At 36.7% G+C, this 12,508-nt stretch overlaps 1 protein-coding gene across 2 annotated transcripts in view; it reads left to right on the top strand.

The window, feature by feature from the left end:
• Positions 1-722: 722 nt before the first annotated feature.
• Positions 723-12,508, top strand: part of DLC1 (DLC1 Rho GTPase activating protein) — a 418,657-nt gene continuing 406,871 nt past the window's right edge. Inside the window, exon 1 of one of the 2 annotated variants that reach the window (XM_053578336.1) lies at positions 723-1,043. The gene's annotated coding sequence lies outside the window, so the exon portion shown is untranslated. The remainder of the gene's footprint in view (positions 1,044-12,508) is intronic. The other variant, XM_053578337.1, reaches the window with a different exon arrangement.

Raw genomic sequence — 12,508 nt, 5'->3', positions numbered from 1 at the left:
ATTTGCTTCGGACGAAGGATGCAGATCCTGTGAGCAGCTTTAAAGCTGTGATTCAGGGACTCTGTCATGCTCGATGGAAGTAGCTGTGAGTGTTTCATGTCAGCAAGACCCTAATAGGATCAAGATGGAGTCTGTCTCCTGCGTTTCCAGCCCTGGGTCTGTGTAACTGTGGAGGATTCTGACTGGAGGTAACACTGCCTGTGCCATAACACAGACTCCTTTAACTCTGGGAAGGGTGCTCGCGATGGCAGAGATGTGCTAGAGGCAACCATCTGTTGCCTGGATTCTTAAGGATTTACTTACTTCTTTTCTCAGGTACAGAATAGAAGACTGCACCGCTTTAAATGTTAAGTGATGTTAAAAAAAATTGGAAAATTCAGAAGAATGATGGTGTGAAAATCTAAATTCATCTTGCTCTTTTGAAAGATCTTTTGAGATGAAAGCCAGCAGCGGTGTTCTGCTTAAGCTGTATATATACATCTGATACAGTGGAAAGGTTGTGGGTGCACGGGGAAAGAAGTATTCTTTCTTTCTCTTTCTTTTTTTCCACAAGCAGTGTGGGATAGAAAAAGTTCTAGGACTTTATGACTCTCCAGCTAATCACCTCAAGAGCTTTGACAAAACTCACTTGAGTTCTGCATAAAATCAGAGCTCCTAAAACGCCCAGGCACGGGCCTGTCTCCCCCTCCCTTCTGCTCGGTCAGGCTTGCTCACATGCACACTCCTCAGAGGCAGGAAATACTTTCCAGGCAATCTGGGCCTGGTGGTGGAGGCCCCCTTTCGCAAAACATCAGTCTGAATTTAGTAGACAGAAGTCACCAGGAACGCCTTGACACAATCCTGCTTTCCCTGAGGTTCCTTCCAGCTGCAGAGGGTGTTTTTGTTAGAATCACACACTGCGTAAAACTGCTCAGTGTAGAGCCATGATCTCAACCACGAAATGTGAACTTAGATTTTGGAAAAGCTAACCGGGACGGACGTCTTTCCTAGCCTGAGTGTCGAACAGTTGTCATGCCTTGGCGTTTCAGCTTCTCCTTGTCTAGGTAAGACGCTGTGGACTATCTTTATCCTTTGACGTGCTCTTTGAACAGGCAGGAGGATTGAGATAAATGTTAGCATCTGGTACCACGTTGGAGACTTCCTAGGTTTTCCAGCCCTAAAATGAGAAGTGGAAAATGTTTAGTAAGTAGAGAACTGTGAGTCAAATCATTTTAGCAAACTGTCATTTCTAAAATAGGCTCTTATGGATTTTCTGCTTTTCCTCCATAAAGATTTTATTTTGGTCCATTTCCATTTTTGACTTATTTATTAATTGATGTGTAAGACAAGTTTTCCTGTTGCATGGCATCAGAGGAAACAAATAGATTTTCTTACACGTAAGTGTGTGAGGTGTAAATGAATCCTTGCTCCACCTCTGCTGCTAACAGGGAGAGCAGAAAGCATTGAAGTGACTTTTTCTTAATCAGCTTCCAAAGAGCATTTTGTGTCTCATTTAAAACCGTGAAGATTAAATTCCTCATCATTTCCCCCCAGTTTCAACCACATGTCAAGCTGCTTCTGTACAGCTTAAAAGGTTGTTTAAAAAAAAAAAAAGTAAATACATGAAATTTCAGAAATTATTTCTATCCTAACAGTGAATTTGAGCTTCAGAAAATTAAATATCAAAATGGAATTTAATGTTTAATATTCCAGGAGTCACTGTTCAGATCATATTTTGTGTGAATATTTTGAATAATTGAAGTAAATTGCAATGACGCTGGTATTCATTATTACTATTTTGAAGTAGCCAGAAATCAATGCAATTATATAGAAACTGATTATATATGTATGCCTTTACTTCATATAATCATAAATTTACATTTCTACTGGACTATAGCTTCTTTTAGGTAATCTTAAATATTTAAATGTACACTATATTAGGAAAGAAAGTTGGTAATGAATGAAATAGTATGGACTTCTGCATGACAGGCTGTTATATTTCTGCACTTTTAGAATGAAATCATCATTTTAGAGAAATAATATGGAATGTTATATAAAGGAAACAAATATTCATGTGTATTTCCAAGTAACTAGATGAACAAAAAAGAACCTAAATGACAGATAAAGTGCTATATTGACAGTTAGATAATAAGAAATTTAAGTAAGTATTTTCATTACAAGCTTTTATATAGTACAGAATGTTCATTAGGTAATTTATTTTTAAATTCCATGCTAGAATAATATATATTGGCAAATTTTAACTACTTACCAACTATTAAAGTTGTGTTGACTTTTAAAATAGGAGGAAAAGAATCTACTTAATTTCAAATATGAAAAAAATAAAAGAATTGACTTAATCTAAATTATGATTAAATCAAATCCTGCACAGGCTGTCAGGGAAGGAAAGAACCTAAGAAATTATCTTTCCTGACTCTGTCTTGAGGTTTTGAACAAGGAAGCTGAGGAATGGCCTTCCAAGGTGACCTATCCAAGGTCACACTGCTAGCTACTAGCAGAGGTGACAGCAGAACCACAGTGCCCTGCTTGGTAATTCAGATATCTTTATACCACATCATCTTTCTCTCAAACAATAATTATGCATAATGAAGTATGAACTTGTCTAGTGGAAGCATACTTTGCAGACAGAGAATTGGGACCTCTTTAAAAAAAAAAAAGAAAGGCTTAACCCTTCCATTGCTGTTATGTATGTGGGGAAAAAAAGATTTTTAAAAATAAAATTTAGTAAATAAGGCAGTTTTCTCAAATGCAAAAGTTATCTTAAAAATGTTTAATATGCCTTGAACAAACGCATGACAAGAGCAACGTTTTTGCAATTGTTTTGTTACGTGGCTTGTTTATACCAAGAAAACCAATCCATATGGTAATAATTATATTGATTTTAAAATTGTTTCCTAAAATATAAGGCTAGCAAAGAGCTTGTCTAACTCATATCCTTGTACTCAAATGGTATCATAATAAAACTATCCCAACCAATGACCTTTAGAGGCTATCTCACACACCTCCTCCACTGGGATCAGTTGAAGAGTCTTAGGTATTTAGGCACTATTCTTCTGTGCTATCTAAATCTCTACTGCTGCAGCCTGTTTCTAGTTCTATGTTGTTTTGTTTTTTTTCCCCAGTGTAAATACATAAAGACTAAATGGACATATGAAAACTAAAGTCTACATTTCCAGAACAAATAAGCCCAGTTCATTTTATCTTCCCTTCCACTGCTTATATTTAATCCCTTAATTGATTTAAATATCTACCCTGAGCCTTCTACAAAGTCCCTTAGTTGTAGAACGCAGAATGTTTTACAGTATATAAATAAATGTCTGATCAGTGCAGTTTAAAGGGAGAGCTGACTGTTCCATCTGTATCGTACATCATATGTGACAATATACGCTGCTGTGGTTTCCAAAGCAAGAGCTTAGCTCATGAGACTAATACATTCCATTTCTAACAGATGCCATTTCTTAGAATATGTCATGAGCCTTTTTTTTTTTCCATTTCATAAGATAAATTGAATTTCCTGATATTGGTACTAAGTAACAGCTACACCATACCTCTTTCCTTCCGATGTCACCACACGCCACATTACTGAAATAAGGAACAAATGCAGCAAAGTGACGGCCTATATGGCTGCCCTCATGATGACTCGATGGCACCGGAAAAGAGAGCACAGTATTTCATTGTTTTCTTAAGGAAATTATAATTAAAAAGGAGCAATTGTGCCGACCCTATCACAACCAATACCCATACTCTATACTTCACTACAAATACTTACGGACGATATAATCTGATTTATAGACAAGTAAGATTTATAAGATTAAAATAAGTCTAACATGGGTCATTGAAGCATTTTTTGTTTGATTTTTCTTTTCCTAGAAAATGAAGAAATAGGGGTCACTTTTATCATAAATGAGAATCACTCTCTAAGATTCATTATAGTAAAGCAAAGTTCCAAGTGAGATAGGACCTAGATCTGAACCAGAGATTTTATCATCGAAATAGAGAAATGTCAAGAATGGTCCAGGAGAACTGGAAGAGAATGAGGGAGCAGTGAAAACCTCCAGATTGGAGGGAAGTGGCCTGAATAACAGGCTGTTTCCCAGCATGAGTTACATCCCCCTTTACGTAAACAAGATAGACCAAACAAACCTACTCAAGAAGCGCAACTCTTAACAGACTTTGGTCTGATATGGAAATACAATGTTTACCTCTATGGTTCTCTTTCAGCCTTAAACTGCTAGCCAGTTCATGAAGTTTTGAAAAATAAATGGGCTTAATTTGTAGACATGAAACAAAATGAAAATGAAATATAGATCTTAAGACTTAGCTTTAAAAAACTCTGCTAATTGATTCCATAAACTATAGTGGATTCATAAATGCATTTGAAAAGATCGCCAGGGGCTCAGGTGCAAAAAAAACTAAATGATAATGTTAACTATACACACAAGAGCTTGCTCCTTAATTGAGATAGATGGATGGGAAGACAGCTGTAGCTAATTCTTATGTATAAAAAGGTTGTTTTTTGCATTTGATGGAACAATGTGTTTTTAGCAATGCAATGAATTCTGAGTGAAATCCATCCTATGAATGGAAATGAGAGAGGAAGGAAGTAGAATGATCAAAGAGCAAGTTTAGAAATTCGGTTTGGTGTTTCTTTTTATCCCCAGCAATTAGTAGAATACCTAATGTGTCAGAGATGGTCAGTGCTTGTTTGACACTAAATGCTTGTGGAATGAATGGGAGGAAGGCAGGGGAAGAGAAAGAAAATCAGGGTTGAAGAGTGGTAATATGCGGGAGTTAGACTCTGTTTTTCTGTTTTCCAGACAACCTGGAATAATAGAATAATAATTTTTTAAGGGAAAGGAAAACGAAATGTTGGCAACAGTCCTCAGAACCTGAGGCCAGAGGTTAACAACACTTTCATTAGATGACATTTCAAGTTCATTATAACCACAAGGAAGCATCAGCATCCAGAGATAGTTTGAAATTAAAAGTTACACCTGGCCAATGAGAACAGAGCACTGGTGAATTTTCCACAGTTTTAGTGGGTGGTGTATAGACAAGTATGGGCCGGGCCAGGAAACTGGCTCCAGTTTCATCTTTACCCACTTGATGCTCTCTGATTTGAAGCTGGCTCTTTAGCTATTCCAAGTTTCTGCTTTTTATTATAAAGTGTGGGATCACCAGGTCATTTTGAGCGTCACGTCAGGTTTTATCTGTACAAATTGCTTTGCGTACAGCATAACAAACAAATCTTTGTTTACAAGCATAAGTTCATTAATCAAGAAAGAATAAAGAATTGTTGTGTTTCGCATTTTGGTCTAATCACTCATCTATGGACATACAAGGGATAGTTGCAGCTCATACTCAGCCGCCAGGTCTGCAGCTAAGATCAGCCAGAGAGCAGAAGAGTTATTATTATGATCATCATCACCATGTCACTTAAAATCTAGCAAGGGCTTGCAAGGTGCCGTGGACCAAGGACTCTCCATATTCTGTTAGCGCATTATCTGTATCTTAACTCATTATTATTTTCCTTCATTATTGCCATTACAAAATTTAGAATACTGAGGCACATAGAATTAGGTAACTAACCCAAATCACCAAACAAGAAAAAATGGTTCTTTAACAGATGTCTTCACCAAAAAAGGAGATACTCTTTGCCCATCAATATGTGTCTAACATTGAGCTAGTTGGTCCTGCCAAGGTTATATCAGATAAAATTAGGACAATGACAGTATCTATCTTATAGAGTATTCGTTAGTATTATTTTTATGCCAGAGGAGATACTGTAAGTAATACACCAAACACAGCACCTGGTCTGTAATAAATGCTTAATAAAAATGGAAGCTATTTTTTAATACTACGATGACTATTATCATTGTCATCAAAGTTTCTAACACCCTTAATACTACTTAAGTATAAAGCAAAGCCCTTCGTGATAAAAACAAGCTCAACTGTATTGGCCTGTAGGTAGATGACAGTGTAAGATGAGGTTATTACACAGAGAAGACCAAAGTTAATATCAGAGACAGCAACTCCTGATAGGATACCAAGCTAATGGAAGAGACTAAGTCCTCAGTGATTTATTGAGTCTGATTTCAGGGAAAGTTGTGCTTGTAGAAGGACTAACTGTACTGTCACCTTGCTATCGGAGCACCTGTGCTGATGTAGGCATATCTTTTATTTATACTTAGTGTTTACTGGGTCTACTGTTGAGTGTTCTTAGAAATGATAACAGAGCTAAAAATAAAGAGACCACTTAAAGCAGAGTCACATCTCACTGTGACGATGATAAAGCATTATAATCCACATCCCTTGTTAAAGGGAAATATCTTTTCATACCAAGGCAAAAACTGCATTTCGATCATACTGTTTTGTCATCCAAAAAAGGGAGGGGGCAGCCAAACTTTGAATAGCAAATTTAACCCTAAGCTATTTCCTGTTGCATGAAAAATTTCAACTGAAACAAGCAATATGTTTCTTTGATTGCAAGGGATTCATTCAATCTCTTTGATTTCAAGAGATACCATGATGGGAAAAAAAATTAATTATCCATTAAGGAATTTATCTGCAGAACTCACCCAGGGTACAAATGTAGCTGTAAAGGCCCAAAGTGCTCTGAAACACTACATTTGAGAAGACCGCATCCTTTTTAAGAAATGAAATGAGGAAACCCAAAGACAATGCAGATATTTAGAATTTAGAACCACGAGGCAACACTGTCCCTCATGACTGCATTAATTTTGGGATCTCCTAGAAACAAAATATCCCCAGGAAGATCTTAGTGATATCAGGAAAATATGAAATGTTCCAAGCTTTTCTCAAATGACATGTGGTTTGCTTAAGAAAACATTTAAGAGAATCTGTAATTCTGGCTGACTTGAGCCATAGTGTGGGTGGTAAGTCAAACGCCGCCAGCCTCTGGGATCCTCCCTGCAGGAAAATTAGATACTACTGGAAGGCACATTAAACAGCAGCAACCTGGAAGTAAAAATAGGCACCACTGAAATAATAGCTTGCAATTTCGCAATACCCTGCGCTTTTCTGATGAGCTGACTTTCAGCAAATCAAAAGAGTTAATTTTTAAAGCTGCCTGATTCCTGGAATAACTCTCCTCTGTGAGCTGAGAATCAGAAAAAAATTTGTTCAAACTCAGTTAAAAAACTCTCAAATATGCATAAAAATAGGTTAACATTAAAAGGATTTTTTAAGCTGAGTATCTGCTTCTTCATTTTTTTTTTCCTAAGGATCCAAAATGCTGGCAGCTTGGATGTATCTCTCGGAAAAAGTGATGTACTACTTAGTCCCCTGACTTGGCTCGTTACAGTCAGTTTATTCTGTAGTTTAGTAAAGTTTTTGATGCTTTCCAGACAGCCTGAAGACGTGGAAACTATTTTGTACATATCTTAATCTCCATTAAGCAATTTACTAATAAACAATTTTGTTCTTTATTGCTAAAGCTGTTGTTTTCCATTAACAGCTAATGAAGCCTGATGAGTGAATTCTAACATTAGACAAGATACTTAAAAGTCAATGAATAATGTTTTTGTGAGGGATTAGGACACAGATTTCTACTAAAGAAAGGAAATCTGCATGAAATCCTAAGGAGATACATTCTTGCATCGTGTTATTAAAGGTTTTTCTCTACCACATGCTAATTCTAACCTTGTCTAATTTGGATTAGATAGTGTGACTATTTTAAGGAAAAAGCACTAATTGTCACTTACTAAAAGTTGGCGCCTTGATGAGATGCATAAAAATGCTTTTATTAATATGGGCTATTATCTTTTGGACTATTTGTGCATTGAAGAAAAATACCTGTGCTAAGCTTTCTTTGGGCTCTGAAACGTCTTGCATATGTGAGCTCAACTTGGGAATGAAAAGCATTCACTTCATTCATCAGAGAGCTGAGTGGCAATGGAAAGAGGCTCAAATAGGCACAATTTAGTTTGTGAGCTCATTTGACAGTTTAAAAAATGAAATTCGTTTTGGCCTCCTTAAGTGCACATTGTAATGACTTGCTTGGACAACAGTTGAGCACACACTGGAAAAATTGTTGAACTGTAGATGATACGTGTTTTGAGGTTGTTTTGTGTGTTCTAATTATTGAATTCAATTTACTCTTTGGGGGGACACATATTCTGTGAAAACGTAACTTTGGGAGAGCTGAGATGTATTCAGATTTCACATCAATGAAGAATGCTCAGATTGCCAATGTCACCATCTTACCCCACTGCTTACCATGTAGCAACCAAATGTGCCAAGGTGGACATCAGTTCTGATGCCTTCTCTACTCTTCCAAGAGTGTATTTTAGAAAGTATAAGCTACTTTAATGAAAAGATTATTTCCCTTATATCTTTCTTCTCTTCTTTGTCACAGGGACTACGTATGTGCTACATGGTCGCTATAACACATGTGCCTTAAAGCACTAGTAGAAATAACCTAGAAATTTAACATGGGATGGCTTATTTGGAAGGAAAATCCTAAGGAAACCAGAGGTAACTCTGGTCTTCTAAAGAAAAAGTAGGAAAAGAAAGGGGAAGTGGAAATTCCTGCTGTGTCTTTAACTTCTAGTAAATATTCAGGATTTGTGTGAAGGTTTTTACGAACACATTAGGAGCAAATTAGGCACTCATTTACTTACATACATCATGTATTAGTGTAAATACACCTATGTTCAACTAAGAAGTCAATTCAACCATACTTTTTATATCTGTATGTGTGTGTGAGATATATTTACAGGGTGTCCACAAAGTTTGATTACATATGAATTTTACAGACACCACATGTATGTGTGGGGGTGGGTGTGTGTTCTCAAAGGATAAAACAAAATACAAAAGGTTGAATCAAAAAGTTGGTTCTGTTTCAAGGTGAGTGAAGTATCTAGAAAAAGTAGGAAATTTACAATGGAGAATTCCTCTTTTCATATGCATTTATTGATTTAATGCTATTTAAGTGTCATTTTATGTATTTTAAACATCTATTCAGATGACATTTTGGAAAAGCTATGGCTAAAAGTATTAACATCAATACCTGGGTAATCTCAGGAAGGCTGGGGAAAAAAAACAAAATCCAAAGGAAATTTCACGGAAATCTGCACTGACGCTGGTGACCCAGGGTGAATATCCCAACTGACACCTTTACTTTGCTAAAGACGTAAGGCTCGTGTTTTTGTGATTGTTAGTTCAGAAGGGCAAAAATATAGGGGATCTGAAATCATAACTATGCATCAACTCAATCCAAAAGTTATTACCCAGGAACATATTAAAATTTAGATTATGACCTAACAATCATATTTTTTCCATGTCAGCACAAATTACATACAAAATCATAACACTTTAAATTATTTTTAGCTATTTCTTCTATTTACCACCATGTTTCTAAACAATGTGATTATGCTATTATTTTTTCCCATCAAGCAATATCTGCTAACTTCCTACTATAAAAAAAATGAAGCCTCAGCTCTCTCAAACTATTCTCCCCATCCCTCACCAAATCATATGCTCTGAAAATAGTTTTATTTCATAAATATTGGTTAAGTTTGTATTTACTCTTTGCATTATTTTGACTATATAAAAAACAAATAAGCCATATCTTAGCCAGGTATTGTAGTATGATTATACTTTCCTCCTTATAAAACTGTTTTTCCTAGAGTTAATAACTGATTCCCCCAGTTTTCTGTGTAACTATTACCAATTTTCCCATCCAAATTGCCTTGACTTTACTACAAAATTTCTCTCAAAGTAGTCATATATAATCTATTATTTCCTTTTATTTTCCAAAGAGACGTCCCTCACAGAGAAAATTGAATTTATATGAAATTACTTTGCCCACTAGACCTGCTACACAAATTTTATTCTGGAAATTCTGGCCCCTGATCATTTGTGTTGAATTCCTGGATTCTTTCTTGCTTTGTCTATCTGGCTTTGTTTATTTGTTATTTAGTTGGAACTATCTGTCCAATAGCTTTTGAGAAGAGCTTTTAAAACAAAAGCTTCCTCCTGTCATTTTAAGGTAGACATAATTTCCCATCAGAATTTTAAAAACATAATTTTCCTATCATCTTATTTCCATTGTTACTTTTGAGAAATCTAATACCATTTTTACTCCTAATTCCTGATATAAAACCAATCTCTCTCTCTGTTTCTCTCTCTCTCTCTCTCTGATAGCGTTTAAGATCATTTGCTCACCTCCTAAGTCTGAAATTTCACAGTGATATTTCTTGACAATGGCCCATTTTTCTTCCCCACCCTACTACATACTCCATGAGTTCCTTCCCACCCGAATACTTCAGTCATTCATTCTAGGACATAATCTGAAATTCTTTTCATTGAAAAATTTCTCCTTTCAATGTTCTCTGAAATGCTCCTATGTTGTGGCTCCCCTCCAAGGTAACCAGTGGTTACCCTCTGCTATCCTTTCTAAAAGGATGATTCTTTAATAGTAAAAATCTGAAGCCAGAAAATAAGACTTCTTCCGTCTGAAAGGAAACTCTACCTCAATTCCCATTTGACTTGAATGTTGTGGAGGCAGAAAATTCACTCCAGAGACATTTCCTCCTCTATGGAGTCCTACCTAACACACCCACCATGCCCAGCACCACTCACCAGAGAGAAAGGCATCAGGGGACAAGGGACGGAAGGAAGAAAGGAGAGGAAGACCTCATGAGCCTCTACACAGTGTCACACTTGTCATGGTATCTTTACTATGACAGGACTTACTATCCTTGTTTACTTGAGTTTCTCCCCCAGAACAGTAAGCTTCAGTAGAATATATTAATCAGATTTATTAATATACTCCCAGTGATTGGCGAAGTTTATGTCCCTCATTGGGTACCAAGTAAATGCTGGTTGAATAATGATTTGGGTTTTTGTTTTTTTGTGTATGAGACAGGTTCTTACTCTGTTGCCTCACCCTGGGTAAAGTATCATGGCATCATCACAGCTCACAGCAACCTCAAACTCTTGGGCTCAAGAGATCCTCTTGCCTTAACCTCCCAAGTAGCTAGGACTACAGGCACCCGCCACAACATAAGGCTAGTTTTTCTATTTCAGGTAATGACAGGGTCTTGCTCTTGTTCAGGATGGTCTTGAACTCCTGAGCTCAAGCAATCCACCAGCCACGCCTTCCCAGAGTGCTAGGATTACAGGCGTGAGCAGCGACGCCCACCCAAGTGATGATTTTGATCAAACTACTATCAGTTCTGCGGGAACTGCGGGAACCCTGGTCTCTCTCGGACTGTGGGATCAGCAATGGTGATGACCATTAGTCTCTTCTTTTCTAAGGACAATTGGCAGGCCAGATTATAAGGTATGTGTTTATTTCAGAAGCAAGTGCAGAGTAAACATGTTTGTTGGATATCAAATATAGGTCAGTGGTTCTCCAACTGGAATGTCTACAATTATTATTTTAAACTATAATATCTAAGTTTTACTCAATTTTTAAAATATATAACGCATGCCACAAATTCCTTTATGTTAAGGAGGGCTACGTGTTACAATATTAACCCAAACAACAAATTCTAAATCACTTTGTGTCTAAACATTCCATGCTTTAATATTACAAAAAGTCAATTTGTACCTCTCACAAGTATTTTCCAGAATCATTGCATCATTAGAGCTTTATACGGTCTCTTATAATACGAATTCAGTGGTGTTTGAAAGCATGCATTTAAGAAGTGAAGAATCCCCATGGAAATTCACTTCATAAAATCAACACCCTGAAATGACCTACACTTTTCCAGATCTTCTATCCAAATCCTCAGCAGCTCAGCTCATGCTCAATGAAATTGAATGAAAAAGCTCACAAAAGAAATGTTAACAGAAATTTGCAAAAATAAGTAGTCTGGAATATGATTTTAAATAAGGCAGCCCAGGGAAGCGGCTCAGAGGGAATGTCGGGTCTTTTACAAAGACTTTTCTATTTTACAGGACTTCGTATAGTCCATTCATATGATATAGAAATGGAGGCCAGTACGCTCAGATGCCATTGACAATAATCTAATGCTCTCGTTTTGATACCATTCTGCTCAGCTTTTAACTATGGAGGTAGAGTTACCTATAAACCTTACAAATCAGAATCGATATTGGAACTCTGGGCAGGAGCGCTTGCAGAGATTTTGTGCTTTTCTTTTTTTTTCAAATCTAGCAGACCACATGATACAGAATGAGCTGGACACTCAAAATTTAGTGATGGTGGTCATAAAGATAACTGGGAAATTTTATGTCTGAAAAATAAAGATAGTGTATATTTACAGGGCTTGATTTGGAAAAAATGTTCAGCAAACCTAGATAAGAAATAAGGACAGAAAGAGTTAATGCTAATCTGCATCTAATTTGCAATCTCTCTTTGAGGTTAGATTGTCTCAGAACTTTTTTATTGTTGTTGTTGAGACAGAGTCTCACTATGCCACCCTTGGTAGAGTGCCATAGCATCACAGCTCAGAGCAATCTCCAACTCTTGCCTCAGACTCTCAAGTAGCTGGGACTACAGGCACCCGCCACAACACCTGGC

Source organism: Nycticebus coucang, chromosome 24 (genome assembly GCF_027406575.1).
Source record: "Nycticebus coucang isolate mNycCou1 chromosome 24, mNycCou1.pri, whole genome shotgun sequence".
In the NCBI taxonomy this organism is placed as follows: Eukaryota; Metazoa; Chordata; class Mammalia; order Primates; family Lorisidae; genus Nycticebus; species Nycticebus coucang.
The sequence above is the reverse complement of the archived record's forward strand: the minus strand, read 5'-3'. Positions and strand labels throughout refer to the sequence as shown.